This window comes from Protopterus annectens, chromosome 7.part0, assembly GCF_019279795.1.
Source record: "Protopterus annectens isolate FY-2018-M chromosome 7.part0, PAN1.0, whole genome shotgun sequence".
In the NCBI taxonomy this organism is placed as follows: domain Eukaryota; kingdom Metazoa; phylum Chordata; order Ceratodontiformes; family Protopteridae; genus Protopterus; species Protopterus annectens.
In genome coordinates, this window is record NC_056739.1 from 681,510,236 (window position 1) to 681,535,872 (window position 25,637).

Below are 25,637 nucleotides of genomic sequence, written 5' to 3' on the forward strand. Positions count from 1 at the left end.
ACAGAAGGCAACATGTGAGGCTAGTGAGCTGTGCCTCTGTCAAGCAGGGGCACTGTGGAGGTCCCAGGGATTGAATGTGCTAAGCCACAGCCATGTTGTCGGTGTGTGCTGTGAGAGGGTTGCTGATGATCTCTGACAGTAGGTGTCCATCAATAACAGACTGAGGGGAGCCCTATCTGCATTCTCTGGATGATTCCACTGTCAACACTGTGTTGTAATGAGTATGTGTGAATGAAGTGCCGTGCCAGAACTGTTCACAGATGTCCTCCCTCTGTGGGCTACAGCTCTGCAATGTATTAGGTCACTCTGTCTGTTGTACGGCGCATATATGGCTGGTGTACAGCTGACAGGTGTCTTGTTGTGGAGCAGTCATGGGTATATGTGGGATAGCATGACCAATGCAAACCGTACACATGCTCATAGAATGCAATTGTCAAGGATTATGCTGAGTGGCCAGTATAGTCCTCCAGCATGGGTCCTCTGAAGTCGTCCACCCCAGTCTACACAAGTGTAGAGTCTGCTTGTGCAAAATACAGTTTGTGTGTAGTGACAACCTTGCCTGGGGGTGGAGATGGGATATGGATGTCCAGAGAAAGATGGGTATGGTCAGATATCAGCAATGGTGGTCTACCTCTGGTGTGGAACAGTGAGTACCCACGTTGCAGATGGACAGGTGCAATATGTATTCCCCCATGTGGCTGTGGTGTGTGGTTCTGCCATAGCACATGGACCCACAAATTGTAGTGGCTGTAGGGTAAAGTGGTAGAGGCCTGAGTAGTTCTCACACACAATATGCCTGTACCTGATGTTAACAACTGGAATGGTGTATGTGAACACCTGCATATCCTGGCACTGTTCCCAGGGAAGCTAAGCGTGTGTCCTGGATGTTGGTGTGGTGTTCTGGACTGGTTGTGTTGTGTGTTACAGGTCCTGTGGTCCCAAAGCATGGTATAGAACATAACCTGCCAGTGCGATGTGCATATCTGACCCTGACGTAGGTGGTTGCAAATGCATATATATACTATCCCCCACCTGACAGGTAGTACTACATGTACATACCTCTGTAGAAATAAAGATGTCAGCAACCTATAAATACTACAGGTGCAGAACAAATGCCCAGTAATTCAGATAGTGCGCTCTGCTAATGCGTCTCCCTCAATTGTCATAATATAGTTAGGTAGGAGTTCGAATCCTACAAATGCTCTGTGTGTGTGGGGTTTGTGTGTGTGAAAGGCTGTGAGAGGGAAATGTCTTTTTTGGCAACTCGGAAAACACACTACAGGATGCACATTCCCCTTTCTAAACACTGATGATGTCAGCACCCTATAAGTACAGCAGGAGAAGGGAAACCTCCCAGTAATGCGAATATTACACTCCGCTAATGCGTCTGTCTCAAGTGTCATAACATAGTTAGGTAGGGGGTTGAATCCTGTACATGCTCAGTGTGTGTGGAGGGGGTTAGTGTGTGTTCAAGACTGTTTGAAAGAAGTATCCCTTTTGCCAACTAGGAGAATACACTACAGGATGCACATTCCCCATTCTAAACACTGATGATGTCAGCACCCTATAAGTACAGCAGGAGAAGGTAAGCCTCCCAGTAATGCAAATAGCGCGCTCTACTAATGCGTCCATCTTGAGTGTCATAACATAGTTAAATAGTGGTTTGAATCCTGCAAGTGTGTGTGTTTGGATGAGAGGAGGTAGTGTGTGTGCAATTTTGTGTGAGGGAAATGTCCCTTTTGGCAACTGGGAGAACACACTACAGGATGCACATTCCCCTTTCTAAACACAGATGATGTCAGCACCCTATAAGTACAGCAGGAGAAGAAAAGCCTCCCAGTAATGCAAATAGCGCGCTCTGCTGATGCATCCGTCTCGAGTGTCATAACATAGTTAGGTAGTGGTTTGAATCCTGCAAGTGTGTGTGTTTGGATGAGGGGGGTTAGTGTGTGTGCAATTTTGTGTGAGGGAAATGTCCCTTTTGGCAACTGGGAGAACACACTACAGGATGCACATTCCCCTTTCTAAACACAGATGATGTCAGCACCCTATAAGTACAGCAGGAGAAGGTAAGCCTCCCAGTAATGCAAATAGCGCGCTCTACTAATGCATCCGTCTTGAGTGTCATAACATAGTTAAATAGTGGCTTAAATCCTGCAAGTGTGTGTGTTTGGATGAGAGGAGGTAGTGTGTGTGCAATTTTGTGTGAGGGAAATGTCCCTTTTGGCAACTGGGAGGTACTACAGGATGCACATTCCCCTTTCTAAACACAGATGATGTCAGCACCCTATAAGTACAGCAGGAGAAGAAAAGCCTCCCAGTAATGCAAATAGCGCACTCTGCTAATGCGTCCGTCTCGAGTGTCATAACATAGTTAGATAGTGGTTTGAAATCTGCAAGTGTGTGTGTTTGGATGAGAGGGGTTAGTGTGTGTGCAATTTTGTGTGAGGGAAATGTCCCTTTTGACAACTGGGAGAACACAATACAGGATGCACATTCCCCTTTCTAAACACAGATAATGTCATCACCCTATAAGTACAGCCAGAGAAGAGGAACTATCTAGTAATCCGAATAGTGTGCTTTGCTAATGCGTCTCTCTCATGTGTTATGACTTAGTTAGATAAGGGAACAAATCCTGCAAATGGTAAGTGTGTGTGGGGGGGTAGTAGGGTGTGTGTAAATGCAAGTGTGAGAGAACAGATCCTTTTGGCAAATATTACAATACACCAGATGCTGCATATTCCCCCAGTAAACACAGGGGATGTCACCACACTATCAGCACAGCCAAACAGGGCTAGTTGGCCAGTAATGCCAATAGTGCACTCTGCTACTGTGTCTATTACCATTGTCAGAGTACAGATAGGTATGTTTTGGTAACCCACAACTGCCACGTGTGGTTGTGTCACATTATGACCTTGTGTGGGTCTTTGTACATAACAATGCATGCCATTGCCTATAGTAGGGTGTGTGTAAATGCAAGTGTGAGAGAACAGATCCTTTTGGCAAATACTACAATACACCAGATGCTGCATATTCCCCCAGTAAACACAGGGGATGTCACCACACTATCAGCACAGCCAAACAGGGCTAGTTGGCCAGTAATGCCAATAGTGCGCTCTGCTACTGTGTCTATTACCATTGTCAGAGTACAGATAGGTATGTTTTGGTAACCCACAACTGCCACGTGTGGTTGTGTCACACAGTATGACCTTGTGTGGGTCTTTGTACATAACAATGCATGCCATTGCCTAAACCAGCAATGGCATTGCACATATGATGTATGTGTGTGACACATACACATAAATACCTGTGACCTGCAGTAGTTACCATGTCTGACACATGCCTCGAGTGGATAAATGGTATTTGCAATGTATACCAATATGACTGTGTCTTACTGTGCAGGGTCCGCATGTGGTATGTCTCTATACAGTGTGGGTGTATATGGTAAAATACCTACAGCAGGGGATACACATCTGGTCTGGGCCATATAGTGTACATGTAGTCGATGTACAGGTGCTGCATGTTCCCACCTGTTGTGGTAGTGGTAACATGTCATTCCACTGCAATTCAGTGACCACATGCTGTGAACCCTTCAACTAGTGTGTTGTAGCTACAGTAATGCTCATGCACAATGTTTGGCTGGATGCAGTCCAGCCATATAAACACAGTTCTTGAGACTGTCATATTGCCAGTGTTGTTATGGAGGATAGGTGGTCTTCCTGTGTATGGGAGGGTTGTGTGTGCCAGGCTATGAACCAGATGGTAGTCCGACACACTGTTAGCTGCACATGATTAGGCCCTGATGCTTTGTGCTTTGCCAACAACCTGGAGGTGTGTGTATCTGTGGTACCTTGGGATACCACCCCCCTGTCCATGTGTGTTACATGTGTAGGGGACGACAGGCATGGTATGGGGCATAACCTGTCAGTGATGGGTAACACCTATGAGCCATGAATCAGGAATCTGGTACTGCACAGACATTGCAGTTCACCATGCTGAGGACAGTGTCTGGACCATGCATCTTTCGGTGTACACTGCTGTTGTTGTGTATCAGCACTGTTAGTGTCCTAACCTGTGTGATACACACTGAGGTGGCTATGTAAACCATGTCCTGCAGCATAAGGCAGTATGTGTGTACCAAGGAGATTTGCCATTATACATCGGGCCCTGGGTGTCACGTACAAGATGACCCTTGCACATCGTTGTGGCTTCCCTAGCATGTAAGTACACATTGACAGCCAGCGGATACCCTATGAATGACAGTGGAGACTGAGCATAATGTAGACATACAACACCCTTCCCACATATAGTGGTAGCATACCTGGTGAGGGTATGTTGACAACCAAGATCAGGCTCATACTGGCCTGTACCACATGCTGAGAGATCCATTCTATGTTCCCTATCATGTAGTCCAGGGAGGTATGTCTCAGGTCAGCCATACTGGCATGGTCAATGAGTGAGTCATATGTGTCCATGCCTCTGACTGACCTGTATGCATGTGTTCTGTGGTGGACCATAGTGCCCCTGAGGCATATCACTGTGACCTTCAGCAGATACAGCCTGTTGAGCGGGACCCCAGTGCAGCACCCAAGACAGGTACCTGACACGTCTGTAGCAGGTGTGTTGTGTAGCCCTACAGGCTGTGAGTGTGTGGCACAGGGGATGTGTGTGCCATGTGTGGCATGTGCTCTGTTCCGATGGAACATATACCTGTGTGCCAGCTACAGAGGCGTGTGATGCTCAGGCAGGATGCTATTCTGAGTCCCCACGTATGCCCCAGTGTGTTCAGCATGCTGTCAGTGCGTGTCAATGTCTGACTTGTATTGTAGTCACTGTAATATATTTTATTTATTTATTTATTTATTTATCCTACATTTGTTGACCGGGATAGTCCGACTGGATGCAAGTCCATTTCCAGGGGAGGCCCGGGGAGAAAAGCTACAAGGGTAAGCAGATACAGCATTACATACTACCAGCATTACATATTACAAACAGATTATTTACAGAGATTACATAAGTAAGCAAGTTAAACATGTTCCACAGGTTAATGTTAGTCCTGAGCAAAAGTCAGGATTAAAGTAAATTACACAGTAAACTGGTTAACAGATTTTACACATTTGAGTTAGCCAGGCTTGATACATTGACATAGCCAGTTAAGTGACAGATGTTGTTTGAGTCTAGTGTTAAATTGACCTAAGGTGGAAAGTAAGGTAATATCAGCTGGAAGTGAGTTCCAGGATCTACTTACAGAGTTTGCAAAGAGAGAATCACCGGCTGTGTTATTAAATTTGCTAGTCTGAATTAGTAGTTTGTTAGAGGATCGAAGCAGTCTAGGATTGTTATAGAGGGTGATAATATTTGAAGTGCAGGAGCATTGTCCAGATTATAGAGGATTTTATAGGCCATAATCAGTTGGTTATACTGTATTAGGCTGGGTATTGCAAGCCAACCAAGCTGATTTAGATTGATGCAATGATGTGTCCTAAAAGGCAGCCCAGTGACAAACCTGGCAATGTGGTTGTAGCAAACTGAGTGTTTGTTAAGGACAGTCTTGTTCATATTTGAGAGTAGAGGGGATGCATACAGAAGAGTTGAAAGAAGGTGTGAGCGAGCTATGGCACCTTTAGCTGGAGGGGCTAGGAAGGCTTTTATTCTGTAAAGTGACCCTAGTTTTTTATTGATGGCTTTGATAATGTGGTTAACATGTAGGTCACATTTAAGATTATTGTCTATGATGACACCTAATAGTTTAGTAGATGGGTCAGGGGAGATTATTGTGCCATCAGTTGATGTTATGGTAAAGGTGAAAGCGGTAGACCTACGTGTTGGTGAAATAACAGCAGTTTAGTTTATTTGGGATTTAGGATCAGACGATGTTCAGAAAGCCAGTTTTCTATTGTATTAAAGGTGGTCTGGGTAGCTGACCATAACTCTACTGGAGATGTGGCTGAGCAGATCAGAGTAGAGTCTTCAGCATATTGGATACAGCTGAATTTTGGGATGACAGTATAAAGGTCGTTAATGAAGATGGAGAACAGCAAGAACCCTAGTATAGAGCCTTGTGGTACTCTGAGGGTGTTAGGTATAAGGTTAGAGAGTTTGTTCTGCCAGAGGCCAGCCTGCTGTTGACCATGCTGGTAGGATTGAAACCATTGGAAGGCTCCAGTATCTAGACAGAATGTTTGCAGGGTGTGGATTACAAGTTGGTGATCAACCATATCGTATGCCTTGGAAAGATCCAAAAACAGGGTTGAGCATATATAATTAGTGTTGCAAGTATGGTTTATGGTGTTAGTAAAGACTAGGAGGCCTGAAGTAGTGCTGTGATGAGGACGGAAGCCATGCTGAGTGTCTGCCATAAGGTGATTTTGGATTAGGTGGTGCATGAATTGTCTATGAATAAAGTTTCCATAATCTTTGCAAGTGGAGAAAGTATAGCTATTGGCCTATAATTGGAGAATTCAGTAGAGCTGCCTCCTTTGTGAAGTGGGATTACATAGGATATTTTCCAGATGGTGGGAAATTTAGATTCTACCATGGTTCGTTTGATTACTTTTGAGACAGGGTAAGCAATAGCATCATCTGATTTTGATAGGTACTCGGCAGGGAGTTGATCAGCAGAGGTGTAGTGGGTTTCACTGTTTCAATCAAGATACGGAGGAGTGAAGTGGTGACTGGTTGGCAGCTGAATGCAAGTAGGTTTCTAGAGGTGCTACTTTCAGGACCAGGGGAGCTAGGAGGTAGATGGCTAGCTAGGGCTTGAAATGTCTCAGTAAAGAATTGGTCAAAACTATCAGCAACATCTTCAGGGGTTTTATCAATAGAAGCAGCAGGGATTGGGGTTGAAGTTTGTCCAGGATGTAGTATATATGACATGCCACCTGCCAGGGTATGGCATTACTGGGTTCAGAGAGCCCAGTCCCCAGATTGGCTGTGTGGTGGCATCCCACACATGTGTTGTATGTTCCTGGCCAAGGGTGATGGCTGACTGCATACATGTGGCAGCTGTGACATTGCCACATGACTCACATAAACCACAACTGGGCCGTAGAGGTGATTCACAGGTTACCTTTGCACATGCTATCCTAGTAGTGTGATTGCCATGGTGAGTACCAACACATAGGGCCGATGGGGAACAACATACTGAAGGTGTGTATGTGTGGGTGTACCACTACTGTTTCATAGCACTGGCATATATGACTGCACATGTGGGTAAATGCCAGGTAAGACATGTGCAATGTGTCACAGGCAACGTACATGTGTACAGGACAGACAGTGACATTCTGTCATGTGTAAAGTTGACATACGTATCGTATGCTATGCAGATGTCAATAGGAGTCTACAGAAGCACTGCAACTCTGCATTGCAGGTGTAAGCAGTGTTCCAGGGAACCCCAAGCGAACATGCATGCAAACAAAGCTACAGTAAACAGGGCTGGAGGTAGTGCATTGTACAACAAAGAAGGGGTAACGATAACAGTAAGTAACAATGCAAATATGTAGGCACTATCAACATGTACCCAGGAATACACAGCGCAGATGCTCATGGTAGAACTGATATTATGTCATAGTTATTTGTGATTTGGATTACACTGGTACTGCACACATATCTACATGCGCGAACATCCACATTGCATAGTTGTTGTGGGCAACTTGACACCATTACTGTACATGTCCACCATTGCATATCACTACTTGCGTTAGCTTTCCCCCTGTGCTACCCATGTGTGAGGCTATCTGTTGAGAACCTTACCACCGGCATGCAATTACGTGCAGCTGTTACACTTTGGTATGTACTATGGGTGCAGATAACAATTCAGGACATTCATACAGTTACTGCAGCAGGCATGCTGGGATATACACACAGTCATAGCAGCACACTGTACTGTTACCAACATGATACTACTAATACACTTCTATGTAGTCACCCTGTGCATCAGCAATGTGTTTACCTGTTCCCACAATGATGTTGGAGATTGCAGGAGGTGGCACAGTGTCATCATATGCACAGGGTGTGGATTAGGTATGCCTGAGTCAGCCACTGATAACCACCAATTGACATGTGTGTGTATGTGTGCTGGTGAGGGGCAGCAGTACAGGGTGGGGCAGTGTTGGTGCAGTGTGTGCGTGTATGTGGTCGCCCTAGGTGTTAACATTTCACATGTGTGTATGCACGCACACAGCTCCACCTCATGGCTGCCATATACAGGGGTTTGTGGACAGCCACAGACTGCACCTGGCAGGTCATACAGATCAGAGTCTGTGTGCACGGATACAGTACCTGTGCCTGGCAGGGGTGCTACGGACTGTATCCAGTACTAAGCCAGACTGGGTACTGTCATCAGAAGTGGGAGTGTTTTGACTGGACACAGGTCCCTGTTGGGATTGTCCAGAGCCACGTGCACGTGGTCTCCTGGGGCGTTCCGATGACAGCACAGACCCAGCATTGCTGGGGCTGCTGCTGGCACTATGGGGGCGTGCGTGAGCCTGTTGTCACCCACGCTGACTGCCAGCTGCTGCTGTTGCCGGCATACGGCCACGTCGACACCGCAAATGCCCACCATTGCCCTGGCTCATGGACATCTGGTTGTGGAACTGCTGTAATATGTCCCCACAACGTCTGTCTATGACATCAGTGAAATTACGGATAGCATCCGCAATGTCACGCATACTGTCTGTCATGGCTGTGCGACATGCTCTCAGCTCCCTCAGACCCTGTCTGGTGTACCTTTCCATACGCGACTGTGCCTGCATGACAGTCCAAAACATAGCTGAGGTTGACAGACCTCTTTGGGCATGTCGGCCAGAGGCAGTACGCCCACGGATGCTCCCACGAGAACCCATGGGCAAATATCTGTGTGGTACCATCAGAGGACCCTGCCCATGGCTGCTGTATGGGGACGCATGTGCCACAGGTACCATATTACCCTGGTCTATGCCCACTGTATCCTGTCCATCACCTAGGGACAATGGTGACAAAGGATGTACTGGCAGGATGACTGTGTGCAATGATGGGGTTGACAGCTGTGTACTGTCAATTGGCTGACCAATGGTGGACCCTGACACACCTTCCTGTACCATTACACAAATATCATCATTACCAGTACCCGTGGCACAAGATTGAGGTTCCCTGCTGCAGGTCACCAGAGCAGCACCAGAACCTGTAGGAGGAAGACAGGAAACACAGTTTACAGTCTCCAGACATTGTTACCAGTTATGCACTTCTACACACATGCACACATGCACACATAGACACATGCACACATGCACACATGGACACAGGCACACATGCACGCATGGACACAGGCACACATGCAGACATGCACACGTGGACACATGCACACAGGCACACATGCACACATGCACACATGCAGACATGCACACATGGATACATGCACACGTGGACACATGCACACGTGGACACATGCACACATGGGCACATGCACACATGCACATGTGGTCACATGCACACATGGACACATGCACACGTGGTCACGTGTACACATGCACACATGCACACATGCACACATGCACACATGCACACGTGGACACAGGCACACATGCACACATGCACACGTGGACACAGGCACACCTGCACACATGCACACATGCACGCTTGCACACATGGGCACAGGAAAACCTGCACACATGCACACCCCGCAATATACACACAGAGCACTACTGAGTTACACTACTGTTACTAGCATTATCAGGACTATTATAGATTATGTTAAACACACTCATCAGCATGGATGGCCTGCCTTGCTGTAACCCCAGAGGGACCTGCAGAAATGATGAGATTAATGTCAGTGGGCACAACTGTGCCATTGATATTGCATATGATACAGTGTACAGAACAGTCAAGTGTACATATGGCATATTACCTGCATGCTCCATGTCGTGCTGCTGTGTGGAACCAGCCTCCATCATAATGCAGGTGTACTGCTGTTGCTGTTCTGGGGCTGGAGCCACAACACTTAGGAGTAGCCCCTCCAGTCTGGTGAGGGGAGGATGTATGGCCACCCCACCTCCTGTAGCAACCTGTTGCCTGTGGATACCCGATGCACGCTGATGGACACTTCAGATTAAATCACTGCAGTGATGTCGTACCTGCTCATATGTCCTGTTATGCGTGCCAATATCATTTACCCTACAGACAAGGTCTTGCCACAGTGCAGCCCTCTCCTGCTGATTCTGACTGGTGCGGGAAAACAGGATGTCATACTTCTGCACCAGGCTCTGGTGGATCTCCTCATCTTCTGCTACAGAGTAGGCGGGATTACGCTGACGCGCCATCTCCCTGGAAGAGAACACAAACAGGATATCAGCAGACTATGTCAGCAATATATGGCACACATACTATACATGATACTCATGTGTAGTGAAATACTACTACTCCCATATGTTGCATGTGTGTGTGCCATGGTGGATACACAGGTACATGGCCAGATATCAGTGCTCAGCCAACACCTGTGCAACAATACCTGCCACATTCCACACAACATAGCAGCATACCCCATCGGTCAGCACACAATGGCAGGTCCAATGCACAACCTCACTCTGGGGGTTCATCCTAAGGTACTGTATGTGGGACGCCATCCACTACTGTGATGTGGACAGAAGTTACTCAGCCTGGATATGAATATCCCACCACCAGCACAGTAAACTACTTTGATATGTATGTGATTAGACAGTTATTCACTTGCTGGGACTGAGATGGTATCCATGCAGCACACTGGGCCAGTGGAAGCCACAACCCACACTGCTGACCCCTTTGCAAATGCTTACCACGGACATGCCACAGATTGCATGGAACTTGCACACACATTTCTAACCCAGACCCTATGCACAAAGGTTAGGCATCCTGTCCGGTGGACCCCAGACAGAGGCAGATTGTATAACAATAGCAGGAGGCTACTGCAGGACAGAGCACATTCACATTAAGGGAAGGCATCTGTGGTCAGCACTGGTACTATGCTACGGTCCATCATAACAATGGCCACGGCCTACTCTGGGAGGGAAATGGCCACAAACACTATGGATGACCACAAGGCCTTCTTCAGTTATGTTACACATATGGACCACATGCCTCAGATATGCTCTGTGTTAATACACACCTATTTAACATTCACCAAACACACGGATATTGGCAACAGTCTTGCAGACAGGTTCGGTGCACGTATCCCCCCTCCTTCTCCCCCACCAGTTGAAATATTTATCACAGCTGTATGTAACCTCCCTATCATCTCACATGTCCAGGTGAGGGTCGCCCTCAGCAGAGCAGAACACACAGCATCACTGTGACCTCATGGTATCTCTGGATGTGTGCTACCTGCACTCCGAGAGGACATACAACCGCATATAACACTAATAATTTATCTTGGCCGTACTATAGGATATGTACCTGGACAGTGGCATACAGCGACAGTGGTCCCACACCACTAAGGAGGCACGTCGACTGAACATGGGAACTACCACATCATATGCATAACTGGCCTGGTCTGCTAAGCTATGGAATTATGCAGTATGGGACGCATATGCAGTGATATCGGGTACCTGCAGACACTTGTTCCCAGACAGTGTGCCTTTGTGATGGGCTGATCCTGCCTTTTGAACCTGGCTGACCTTTCAAAGCAGTCACTACAGCCATTGCTGAGGGCAACGCATAGACAACTGCTGCCAGGATCATGGCCTAAGACTGATTGACATGTAATGTATGGTCATCCGCTTTTGGTGGAACTACGTACACACAACATATCACATGGACATACCTATAGATACAGACCTATGACACATTTGGAGGGTTCACAGTATGCACACTATTAACCTGCTACTTTGCATTACCTGTGTTTGTCGCAGCTGGTTGTGTTACCACTGCTTCTGCTTGTTGCTGCTACTGTCGCTGCTGACAGCTTAGGGTCACAGAGTCACAGTGTATAATTGTTTTTTTTTTGTTCTCTCTCTCTCACTTTTCTCTCTCCCTCTGTCTGCTTCCAGACAGTGCAATGAATGTATTGCATGTGTGGAGTGTTAGTACTGGATGCTTTTGTAGGTATCTGCATAGGTCCATGTGATGGCCTCTGCACCAATTGTAAGCCAGCATTTGCTAATTGCATACAGCCAGTTGTGTACTGATTGCAGTTCTCCCTGTGATTTCAGGTCAGCGCTATAAAAGGGTATGTGGGATAGGCGTTGCCCTTTCAGATTGTGAGGGTGGGCACCATGCTGGTATGCTGTGGACAGTGTTCTGTAAGTGTAAAGGTTAGTATCTCTCTCATGATTCAGGCTGTGTTGTAGATTCACATTTCTCCATTCCTCTCTCATGTTCCCTGTAGTAAGTGTGTATGCACAATGACTCCTACAACTATATATATATATATATATATATATATATATATATATGTACATATACATACATTTATATATGTACTTTAACTGACATTATTACCTACAAGCTACCAACTAGCATGGCTGTTTGTGTTCACACAGTACTATTGTGGGAATCCAGTAGTTTTGACAGTAATTCTACATGACATGCTTTGGGTACTACACATCCTATATTCCCTTTACATTCATCCCTAATATTACATGTCATATTTATTTTAGCACAATGCTCCTGTATAAGAGTCATGGCTTAGTGGTAGGTCATACAGACTAGTGTTTCCAAGGTCCTGGGTTCGGGACTGGCAGTGGAATTTTATTTTGCTTTTGAACTGAGTACAGGACCTGTCAATCAATGTGACTAAGGCACTTTTAAGCAGTTGTAACCGAGTTAGTGCTGGTTTGCGAGGAGCTCACGCATGCGTACTTGCATTCAGCTCCGCGCACAACCGCTTAACAGTGCTTACTCTGGCACACACCCGCGCTATTTTCTTTGAATGAAATGAAAATGGGGAGACAGGAAAGTGGTGAAAAAGGGGTCACAAAGAGGGTAAGAAAGTAGGGAAACAAGCTTGGGATTTGCAGGAGGGATGTAGGTAAGGCCCATAGCTGCCCATTTCTTCATCAGCAACAGCTGTGCATATGTATGTAATTTGGTGTGACATTTGAAACCTTCCACCCCTGAGAGAGGTGTCAGGACAACAATAATACTTGTTGTACAGCCAATTGTAATTGAAAGATTCCATGTCCAGCAGACATGTGTGCGGAATGGGCAGCTATGTATGGGGCGTAATTTTTTTGTGGGTACAGTGCCCTTTTTTTTTTTTTTTTTTCAGGTGAGAGTGGTATGTCAGGTGAAGGAAGTCGGTACAGCTGGGGAGGTAGGTTGGGTAGGTAAACAGTCAAGACAAACAAGACGCATACAGGGGCGGTGTATGACACGTGTGGGGGGGGTTACACAATTGACAGGGACGGAGGTTTGGATATCCAGAGCCCATGAGCCCACAGATGGCAACAGTGGAACTGATATTCCCACCCATGGGCAGTTGCTACTGTTCATTCACTGTCCAGGATGGAGCTGTGCTGGGGGCTGTGTAGGCCGGGCAACAGGCATGCCCGTTTGTTGTGCCACCCGTGCCTCAAGCTGGCGTAGGGGCTCGAGAACAGAGTCCCGAATCTCCCTACGCACCACAGTCCAGATGCTACGGAGGGTGAGTGGTGGTTCTCCTCTGGCCACACTTGCAGAGGGGGGGCGAGCCCCATCCACTGTAGCGCTTCCACCCACAGGTGGCACAGGGCCACTGGAGGAGGGTCCGGACTTGGCACTAGTGCCAGGTGCACTCGCCAGCTGAGGTGGGAGAGGTGGGTCAGCTGGAACCCACCTTCCCTGTCGTCCTATGTTTTGCATTATGTCATGACAGTTTGGGTTAGTGACATATAATACCATTCACAATTAGTTGTAACAGCATGCATTAGTATTCCCATTAACCAAACACCCAGGTATTCACACCATTGAACAGCGTGCATAACACATGCATAATTTGAACAGCAATACACAGTCCAACAACATGTAGGGTTAATTGATGGCAACAGGCCATCAGGTTTGGATGTATGAACAGGGCAGATGCATCAACGGACATGCAAATATATATGACCCAAAAGGACAAATGCCCAGGGGTGTTAATTGTGATTGCACATACCATTTTCACGTGGAATGGGTTATATGTGGTTATAGGGTGGGGTGAAAAAAATAATATTAACACCTTCAAATACCAATACATATGCTGTACATTTCTAATAGCTACAGATATATACACACTACTGTTCTAACTACAGTTTCCTATATGATAACTATTTCAACTTGGTGATAGGACTGTTACTGCAACATCAATATACATTTTATTGTTCTTCATACACATTCATATCTAGCTTTGTTCAGCTACATCATCCTGCTACATTTGCTTTATAAGTTGTAGACAAGTGTGGATGTTTGGTATATCAGACAATCATCCTATCTGCATATTGCAGACTGAGAGCAACATATCCAGATGTTGGGATACACATTCCAGATGCAGCAACACTTTGAACAGATTTCGCTGTTTGGTTTTGATTGTCACATGCATTTCATTCTGTCTTGACTGCAGTATACTTTATTCAGGGGGTTATTACTACTGTATTGCTGGATTCATGACAATTTCTTACACTCTCTCACTTGCTTTCATTTTACTATTCAGGATGGTACTTACTTCTAGGCTTTATTGACGTTTTACCTGTAGTTATTACAATCCTTTCCAGCAGTGTCACTTCTGTCATGTTTCAGTATTTCAACAGGGATATATTTCACACATGTGATTTCATCATCTTCTGCAGCTATACTTTTCAGCCTGCTGCAGGTTGTGTAATATTTTCTTACAGGTGGGGCATTTTTATTTCAGAATTTATGTCAGACATTTTTATTTTTCGGTTTAACTTACAGGCTGAAACACACTTTTGTAATCAAGCAATACTTGCAGACACTTTCACACTGTTACTTGCACATTTTATTCCTTAGTGACTACACTGCACTCTTTTGATGACTGTCATACTTTTATATTTCTTTACAGTTACTGGTAGTGGATTACTGACCTGCCTGGTGGCGCAACCGCACCAGCCTATCGCCATAGGCTCTGTGGTTCACAGAATGGACACCTGCAGCTGTAATATAAATGAAGTAATATTGGAATACACATCTCCATAATATCAGCTAGTTTAATTTCTTACATACATAATTAAATGTAACTTACTCAGTAGTGGGGCGTTGGGCATTTGCCAGGCCTCCTGGATCCAAAGGTTCAGTTGTTCCTGCTTGCGTCTCTTCAGGTCCACATGGTGGTGATGGACCTGCTCACCAGTCCTTGGAATCCCTGTGGCACTGGTGAGATCATGAGCCAACCGGTCCCATGCCTCAGCCCTGTTTACTCCCCAGAGGACCTGGCCCAGCATGAGTTGGGCCTCATGATTGTGGACTAGGAGCCAGACCATGTACCTGGACTCCTCAACGCCCCACCTCTGTGCTCGAAAGTGACTACCCTCTCCTACTCCTGTCATTCTGCCTGCAGTTCAGTTCTACAATCGTTTATGCTGTGTATTCCCACCTATGGGGCTTATATAGTCCGTTTTTCTCGCACATATTTGTGATTGGCCATTTTGGAATTGTATCAACTTCAGTAAACCTGCATTGTCATGCTCCAGTTTGTATTCATTCCTATATATTAGCTATTTTTGCACTTCTAGGTACTGCTGTCATGGCTTAGTGGTTTAGTACCTTGACTATGGTATATAGTATCCTGGGTTCGAACCTGGCCACTGCTTTTTATTTTTCATGACTGTCTAGACATGCTGAGGGGTGTGTCTGTGTAAAGGCAGTTTTGATACGGCTTGCTGAACATTGCCCGTCAGTTAGCTTGTTTGCGTGGTGCGCAGCTCCGCACAAACAGGGTACGCTGGTTTAAGCCTCATTTGGCTATCGGCGCACATATTACACTCAGCTGAGCTAGGGGCACTTAAATTCAGCATGTTAAACCACTGCTCAGCTACAGGCACTCATTTTGCACCAGTTAAACCACTACTCACGTAAGGGCAGATGCACTCACCCTGTTAAACTGTAGCTCAGCTATGGGCACATCTGGCATTTTTTATTCTTTTGTTACCTCACATTTCTTCAATATAAATGGGCTATTTCATTACATTTTACATAAAATGTGGTTTTATGTGTACATATTTGTCAGGGACTTGTTTCGTGCTTATTTTACTAAAAATAAAAATTGGTGTCATGGGGGCTCAAACCATGAATGCCTGCTCTTCAGCCAACATCTCTACCACTACGCTATTGCTACCTGGCTTGCTTTGCATATTTAGTTCTTATATGCTTTCTCACTGACTGCTAATTGTAGCTGCGCTACGAGCACGCCCGCGCAGTCACGGTTAAACATTTTTACAATTTAAAAAATATATATAACATGTTTATTTATATGTTTTCTGTTCATAGTCTGTGGGGGCATGTGTTGTGTTTTGTTTATTCACATTTCCGTGGACTCTGTCATGGGTGTTTACTTTGGGCACTTTTCCTCTTCTGGGGGCATGTCCACTTACAGGGCTCGGCCTACGGACATGCCCCCTACTGTCTTACATGGACCATGTTAGCCTTAGGTGTGATTCAGCATGCTCTCATGAATATGCAAAGCATGCTGACATCACTCAGTTTAACTGCAGCCTCCGTGTATGAGTTATAACTCTTACATGGAGGCTTTATGAATCCTGCCCATTGTGTAGCTAACAGAATCTGCATTGTGCTACTATGAGATTATTGGAGTGCACTGTATTAGTTGATGGGAAAGAACTGAGAGGGTTAGCAGATTCTGGAAATATGATTACATGTATTAAGGAATTCATGTTTTTGCAAACAAAAAAGTAATAAGAGAAAACTAGAAATATGTGTTCATGGACACAGGAATTGAACTGTAACACAGAAATGCAGGCCATTTAGGTTAAAAACATATATATAAACTGTGGATTTACTTAGTAATTTAACTCTTGATGTTTTAATTGGTTTAGAATTTCACCCATTCAAGGCACTATGGAAGTTATGGTAGGAGCCACAGTTAGATATTTCTTGAACTGAATATACCTCTAGTCAAAATGTGGAGGGGGTAGCATCAACTTGATATCATACTAAGAATATATTGTTTTACAAATTCTTCAAGTACAAATCAAAGGTGGCAACAACTGTCTTGTAAAAGACAAAAGTCAAATGTAAAAGTACACAATTAACCCGAATCTGGCTTTGACTGGAAGGTGTAAAAAACTTAAATGTATTCCGAAATCTGTTACTGAATCTTACCAGTAAGCTACATTTGTTAAGTTAGAACAAAAAACTAGTACAGAGGCTGCAAAGGAAAATCCCATAGCATATTATATAGAAACCTGTCCAAATGTTTTCAGCCACTGCAGTTATACAATATATCTATATAGAAACAGGGAGGTACAGCCCCATAGTTACAAACTCCTTAAGAGAAGGAGAAAGAGGGGTGGAACTCAAACAGAATCCTAGGTATCATACTCTAATGCCAGAGTAGAGAATTAGTCAGAAGCAGAACTCATAACAGCAGGTAATTAAAGACAGAAAAAAATCAAAAGTTACTTCAAATCCATGGAATGTCCCAAACCAATTTCAGAAGAAAGTTTTAGCATGAGTTGCCATTTCTGGAGTAAGAGCTAGAAGAAAAAGAAAAGTTATACCCTCTACTTCATATCAGTTAACTGATGAACGTGTTCTTGACTTAATAGATTTTCAGGTAAGTAGTGAAATATCTAATAAAGTACAGTGGAAAGATGGTACATTAAGGATGGCCAGAGAAACATAGCTACAATAGAAGGAGAAACAAAGGAGTAGGCTAGGACCTTTTAAAGAACAACTTGCTTAAATAGAGTAAGCAGCGACAAAGAAGATGTATTGAGCCAATGGTATTTCCAAAGTATTTAGAACACTTGGAACTTTATTTGGAATACACCAAATCCATAAAGATGAAAAGCACTCACCGTTTAGACCTAATATGGATACAAAGGAAAGTAAATTATTACATTTTTTTTGCCTTGACTCTGTGCTAAATCCAGCTGCGCAAGCATCTATGTATCATTTAGGAAATGTGCAGTTGTTTTTAAATGAATTTCATAACTATGTTTTTAAAGTAACAGGAACTTTTTATAACTATTGATTTTGCGTCCTTTATTATGTGATACCACAGGATATGGGTATTGATTATGTTAGGTGTTATTTGAGTAAATACACTGCTGTGATTAACATTGAGATTTACAACATCGGCTTGTTCCTGGTTATTTCTTTATCTAATAATTGTTTTTGTATGTGACCAACAAATGAAGGAAGTGGCCATGGGGGCCACTGTAGTCTATGCATTTGCAAAGCGTATAATGCTTGGTTACTTGTTTGAAAAGGAAGTTTTTTTAGAGCAATATCACTTTTTTCAAGGTCTCACTTTATAGATTTTATTTTTTTATTTGCAATGGAAAAGATGAAAAATGTAAGGATTTTAATGTGTTTAATTCTCCCATATCTTTTTCTTAATATAGGATTAGTGTTTAGGTCACAATATTAACCTTTTTGAAGTTAATAAGAGGTTGAATTTCAGCAACAAGATATTTGTTAGCAACATACATAGAAAATAAATGTTTGTTAACAAACACATTGATTTCATTAGCCAGCATAGCACTTTTATGAATTTTAACATAGAAGTCAATTTATTAGATTAAGTAGAACTGTTAGTGAAATTGAGACCTTTGATAAGAAAGCAACATTTTTAGTTAATCTTTTTTGGGGAGAAGAGGATATCTATTTGTTAAGTTAAATGATTTGATGGCTGAAATTTCAAGAGATGGATGGGTAAAATGTGCTCCTATACTTAAAAAGGCTTTATTATTAACAAAGAAAACATAATTCATGAAGATTTTAATAGTTCCTCTTCTATCCCTATTTGTACAGATGATTTTGCAGTTAAGAAAATTGTCTCCCAAATCTGGAAAATCATGAGACCAAGACCTGACCAAAGCAATAAGTATGGGTCCCTTATTTATTACTAAAAGAAGAACACATTTGACATGATTATTAGAATACCCACTTGTTACCAGTTGTGAAAAGACAGGCATCTAGCCACATAATATGAATTGTTGCAGATATGTAGATGTAGGTACTACCTTAAAATTATGCGTCTGTATTATGTTGTTGAAAGGCCTGTTCATCGAACACCGTTTCATTGACATGTAAACATGAAAGTATCAAAACTCCGAATGGCCAGATCAGCAAACTTTTTCCTAGGCGAAAAAGTCACTTGGCCATCATCAGGAATTTGTCCTTTCCTCCACTGTAGTGCGATCTCGGAGTTGGTATATTTAGTTAGGGGGTGGAGGGCATAGCCCCCCACTTTGTAGGTTCTGACAGTTTGTTTTGTTTGTTGTTGGTCAAGTGATTTATTTCCCCTGGGAAAACATTCACTGAAGTGGCCATTCAGAGTTTTGGTACTTCGATGTTAACGTGTCGATGAAAGGGCATTCAATGAACAGCCCTTTCGACATCATAATATAGACCCAAATCACATTGAAAAGTGAAATACAACAATAAAGATTTTTATATGTGAGAAACACTATTAGTAGCACACATTGCTAAGTGCTGCAGCTGGAAGGTTCTATACTGGTATGACAGCAAGGAAACTATCACAGCATATACACAAACATAATTTAGCAATACTGAACAATGATAATCAATGCAACATGTTCAGAAGTGTTTTGACTTTATGAAATTTGTCCTTTTTGTGATAACTCATTTTATTGCTGATGAAAATGGATAGTGATGTTAATGGAGATTTAGAAAATAAACAGTTCCCCTGAGATTCATGAAGCTTGCGCCAGATGCAGGCATAGTGGGAATAACGCCAATTATGGCCGTCGGGCGATTCAGGTACGATCCAGTTCCATGTGCACTACCACTGTATGCCAAAACTGCACAGCCCTCAACACAGGTATGCTAATCACCCCATGTGCAGTGTCGCACCATGCAAATGAAGGCATATAGCAATTCATGGAGTGGTGCAGGCGTAGCGTAAGCCCACAGAAATGTAAACCAAAAAACACAGTTTACATTTTCCCAAACAGAACATCAGAGCTATGGAAGTGGACCAGACTCATGTATTACAAAGTTAACATATGCCATTGGCTAAATACACAGCCAATGGCATAAGAAAAGATGCACAACACCTAAAAAACAACATTTAATGTCATGTCCACAGTAACGCACAGTACAACCGCAGGGCATGTGTGTGCAAACAGGAACACAAAGAAAATATATACAGATGTCATAAAATCGCAATGTAATACAAATCAGGATTTCACCATAATACGCAATGGTAGGCATGGTACACCACAACCAAGGTGCAAGGGTTGCTAAGGGCCTGCAACAGTGTTCGGCACGGTAACTATGAATTAGTAGACAATGCCATGCAAATGAGGCAGGTAATACTGAATCACAAATGTCCCGCCGGATGAAGGATGTACCATACGGCGCAGCACTACAACACCGAGGAGTGGCTCAGAGGAGATACATGACATCAGCAGAGGGGTGTGCCACCATAGCAGTAAACACATTGGAGCAATGGAAATGTGGCCTGGCCATTGCTAAGCAAAGCTGCAGGACAGGGGTGGGGAGGAAGGTATAGAATCATTTAGCTGAGAGCACATATGGTGCCCGAAAACACATGTGTACGGGGATTAAAACATGCCCGAAACCCGGTAAGTGGATGCACACGCCGCGAACAATAGCACAAACAGGAAGGTCAGGGGAAGAAAAGAAGGAAATGCCGAAGTAGGGTAATTGAAGTACTACTGAGCAATTAACACCAATCAACTCACGGCAGCCAATCGACGACAGCTAACAAGTCTGCTCGCAAAAACCTGCAAAACAGGATAGGGGAGGCATTGGATTGCAAAGAAAGGAGGGGGGCATTGGATTGCAAAGATAGGAGATCTGTCATAGCAGAGCAAAGCAAACTTACAGTAGACCGGCAATAGAACACATTACGCAAGATAAGCCAGGTCTAGGAAAGTACAAATGAAAGCAGTCTGCTGGATGCATGCCAGAAAATGGTAGGTGAAACGTGCAGAAATGTAAAGGGAAGGTCAAGAGGTAATCCACAGCAGCCAAATGTAATTCAACACCAAAGGCACCACAATAGTATTTCCGGTAGAAAAACACATAAGATACCCTGTAGCTACGATCGTACATACACACCCTATGACATCATCGGTGTTCACAGCACAATAGTATAAAGTGTGAAAGCACCCTACACACACCTGTGTATTCCCAAACACTGCACCATAAGTGTAAACACACGGGGAACTTTTAAAATGTACATGTTGGGAGCTGCCATAGCTGTGATTCATCAGCATGTGTTAGAGACTGACAGTGTTGTGGAGGATGATGTTGACAACCACCGCAGGCCCCGGAGGAGGAGAAGAGTGTTCAGACCAAGGGTAACCTACCAGGGGTTACATGATCTGGAGATAGTAGACCATTACAGGGTGGACAGGGACATCTTACAAATAGTGGAGCTGTGCCGGCCATGCCTGAGAACCAGAAACAACAGAGGGGAACCCATCCCAGTGGACACGAAGGTATGTGTAAGCTTGCGAATACTAGCCACAGATACCTTTCAAACGCCAACTGGAGATATAATGGGGATCTCACAGGCATCAGCATCCAGGGTACTACACCAATTCCTGTAAGCCATGTTACCACATGCCAATGAGCGTATATACTTCCCCCGAACTCAGGAGGAGTTGGCCAGCAATATGTGTCACTTCCACTGTGTGGCACACTACCAGGAGGTACTGGGTGCGAGAGACTGCACGCACATACATATCAAGTCACCACCCAGTGAGCATGATAGGTGCTACATAAACCACAAGAGATTCCACCCCATTAACTGCCAGGTCGTGTGCAATGCCCAGGGCATTATCATGGATGTGTGTGCTGGCAGCCCTGGAAACTACCATGACTCCCATATCTGGCATGCCTCACAGCTGTATCAGGTATTTGTCAGGGGGGACATCCCGCATGGCCACCATGTGGGGGATGCTGGCTATGCACTGGAGCTGTGGATGATGACTCCCATCAGAAATGCACACACACCCATGCAAGAATGCCATAATGAGGCACACGCACAAACCAGAATCATCATGGAGCATGTGTTCGGGATGCTGAAATCACAGTTCCGGTGCTTGGACACATCTGGTGGAGCCTTGCAGTACTCTCCAGGCACATGTGCCCACATCTTCATAGTATGTGCCATGCTACATAATATGATTCTGCGGAAACAGCTGCAGCAGAGACAAAATGGTAAAGGCCTTCATAGCCCACCGCAATTGCCAAGGCCATCACAGGCACAGAGGGATTCAGACCACGAACACACTGTGCCAGCCCCAGTAGGCAGAAGGAGGCATGCCCAATATGCTTACGCCTTGGCAAAGAGGGAACATATAGCACATACTCTGACAGTGTAGGCCCCTACGGACTGACACACCACCGCACCTGCACACACAGTAAAATGGATGGTACACAAACACGACCACCTGTAAATTGTAATGTATAGGTGGCCCACTGTGTGAATCCTACATAGGCAGCCCTCAAACATTGTACACACAACAGCTATTGGAACACGGAATGTCAACACCTGAACAGTACATGCGCCTATCAGCATATGTTGGTGCTGTGTGTATAGGTTCCCAGGTACATCGGTAGGTACACGCCCGATTGTCAGAGGCCATACACCAAATGGGGCAAACAGTGTCTGCTGTCACCACAACATCGAGTAACCAACTGTCGCTTAGTGGAGCAGAGGCAATTGTGGGAACACATGTGTGTAAGCACTGTTCTGCACACACTCAGCACGGATTCCCTGCTGCGTTAATGAGGGGCTCTACATAATGTAATCATGCATGTTGTGTCAAGGCATGGGGTGTACCCATGACAGGTATTCGTCACCCCAGCATGCTCCACCTATGGTCGTTTAAAGTTGTAGCACAGTATCGTGTGTGTCTCACTGTGATATACATACCCAATGCCGGAGCACATCCAGTAAACATCACATGGACATACCATTAACTGGACTTATCAGTATGTAAACTAACTGAGTTACCCATGTGAGTGCAGTATAGAGTAACAGCCATAGTATACTCCATATATAATACGACATAACACGTGTACGTGTACAAATCCCAGATGTCCAAGTGTTACATGCAGTGACCATCGTGAATGTTCCCGGTCCCACTTCCTGCAAGGGATATAACGTAATCACGAAGGCACGAGTAATGCATGTCGGATGCAGGTCATCAGATCATGTTTAGCACACGTTAGTGGGAATATGCGTTGCCCACTGCTGCTAAGCGACATTTAAATATGACTATACGGATATGCGCGAAACAGGGCTAAGCTTCTCCAAATATCGTGCAGATCACGGTCAATGATGTCCAGAACAGGTGAAACCAGCATTATTCACCCCTGTACTAATAGCGCCTGCTCTGAAGGGTAAAACGACCACTGCCAGGAGTAGAACATGCAATCATGTATACAATCACCTAACACTATTGCTAGCCAAGATGTACCTACGGTAGGGTTGCCACCTCTTCAAATGACCAATGTGGGACATACGTCAGATGTCTGGAGGCCGACACATACACCCGGCCAGTACGAAAATCAGAACTTCACTGTTTTGCCTAGATAAAAGCTTATTCTTGTAATGTTTTAGTTACTTATTCTGTTTCTTATAACATATAGGTGGTTCAGATACAGAATAACTGTTTTATGCAACTATTACATAAACTATAGGAAATAAGTGTGTCCTAAAATCTCAGGACATTTGCCATGTTTACAAATATTTTGCAAGACACAACTGCCCAAAGAGGGACTGTCACTCACAAAGTGGGACAGGTGGTAACCCTAACCTACAGCAGGTGTGTAATGTGACAGGTACAGACACAAATGTGTGGAGTCCAGGAAACAGTATACACTGACAGGTACACAATGAAAGGTGTAGCTTGCCTGTCACTTTCCCTGTCATATATATATATATATATATATATATATATATATATATATATATATATATATATATATATATATATATATATATATATATATATATATATATATATATATATATATATATATATATACACATATATATAATACAGATAGAAAGGGCGATAGAGTGATATATGTTGATATATACGGATTCACCGATATCTGATAATATATTGATAGGTCAACGACATTCATAACACCTTGGAGGTACAAATAAATAGGATACCACCAACTATGGAATGTGTCACATACTGACACGTGTAACCACGAGGCTGAAAGACCGAAAGAGCACAGTACCGTAACAGTAGAACTGCGAGTAATAGTATGACGATATGAAGGGACATTTAGTTACCACTGCCAGTGTTGCGGTCCATGTAGGTACTGTGTTCAACTGTGTTTGTGAGTGCCGTAGTCTGTGTATGTGAGTGTTGAGGGTGCCGTGTGCATTTCCTTGTGACTGTAATGTGTGTGTGTGTGTCCACATCGTGTGTCTGTTAGTGCCAACTCGGAGGTAGATCATTACGGTAGGTGTGAGTATAGCTAGCCGTAGGCATATGGTTACCACCTATCCCACATTAGGAGGGACAGCCCCTCCCTGCGCAGGTGTGTATTTACATAAAACATTACAAAGGGCAACTGTCCGAGATTGTAGGACATTATTATGTCCCATATATTATGTAATAGTTGCATGAAATAGTTATGCCTGTATGTAAGAAACGTAAATGTTACATGCAATATGATAAGTAGCCAAAGTCCCACAACAATAGGTATGTATTGAGGATAAAAGTATGTGCTATCCTGTGTACTGACCCTGGCTATGTGTCGGCCTGTAAACACCACTGTGTGTCCTGCAAGTGTCCAACAATGGCCATATGAAAAGGTGGCAACCCATGGCAAAGAGGTTCTGTCACCAACACAACTGCAATGACTGCAAATATCTGGGACAGAAATACACAGGATAGCTGTCATTTAGAAATATCCCTTTACATATCGCTGCAATTCCGGAGGTATGGAAGTATCAACCTCACCTGCATACTATATAGAAACCAATTAACAATGGCCCAATGTAAAATCCCGTAACATAAGTCTACTAACTGATAGCTCTTTAATTAGGGAAGGAGCCCACACACATATATATGGAATATGTAGAAAGGCAAGCCCCACAAACCTGTATATGCTATGTACACCCACCGACATCCCCACACTAGAAACTATAGCAATACAGACTGTAATTACAGCACAAACATCCAGTCAGTCAATTACATCTGCAGAACCATTAACATACCTTGTGAGAGACACAATTAAAGGCGCCATGCAAAATTGTAACCATTGTATAATGGAACAAACGGCGATGTTACAGGTTTTGTTTGCAATAGTCCGTTATCAGACGGTTGGGATGACAGGTACACCCACATGTTGAACCACATACTCTAGCCGTCAAACACAATCTACGGGGGACATGAATCCAAACTATACTTGTCTCTACACATAGCAGTTGCAATTACACACAACAAAACACAATACAGGCCGTCTCCCCGAAGGTAGGGCAAATGGGCAACGCCCAAGTGGAGAAT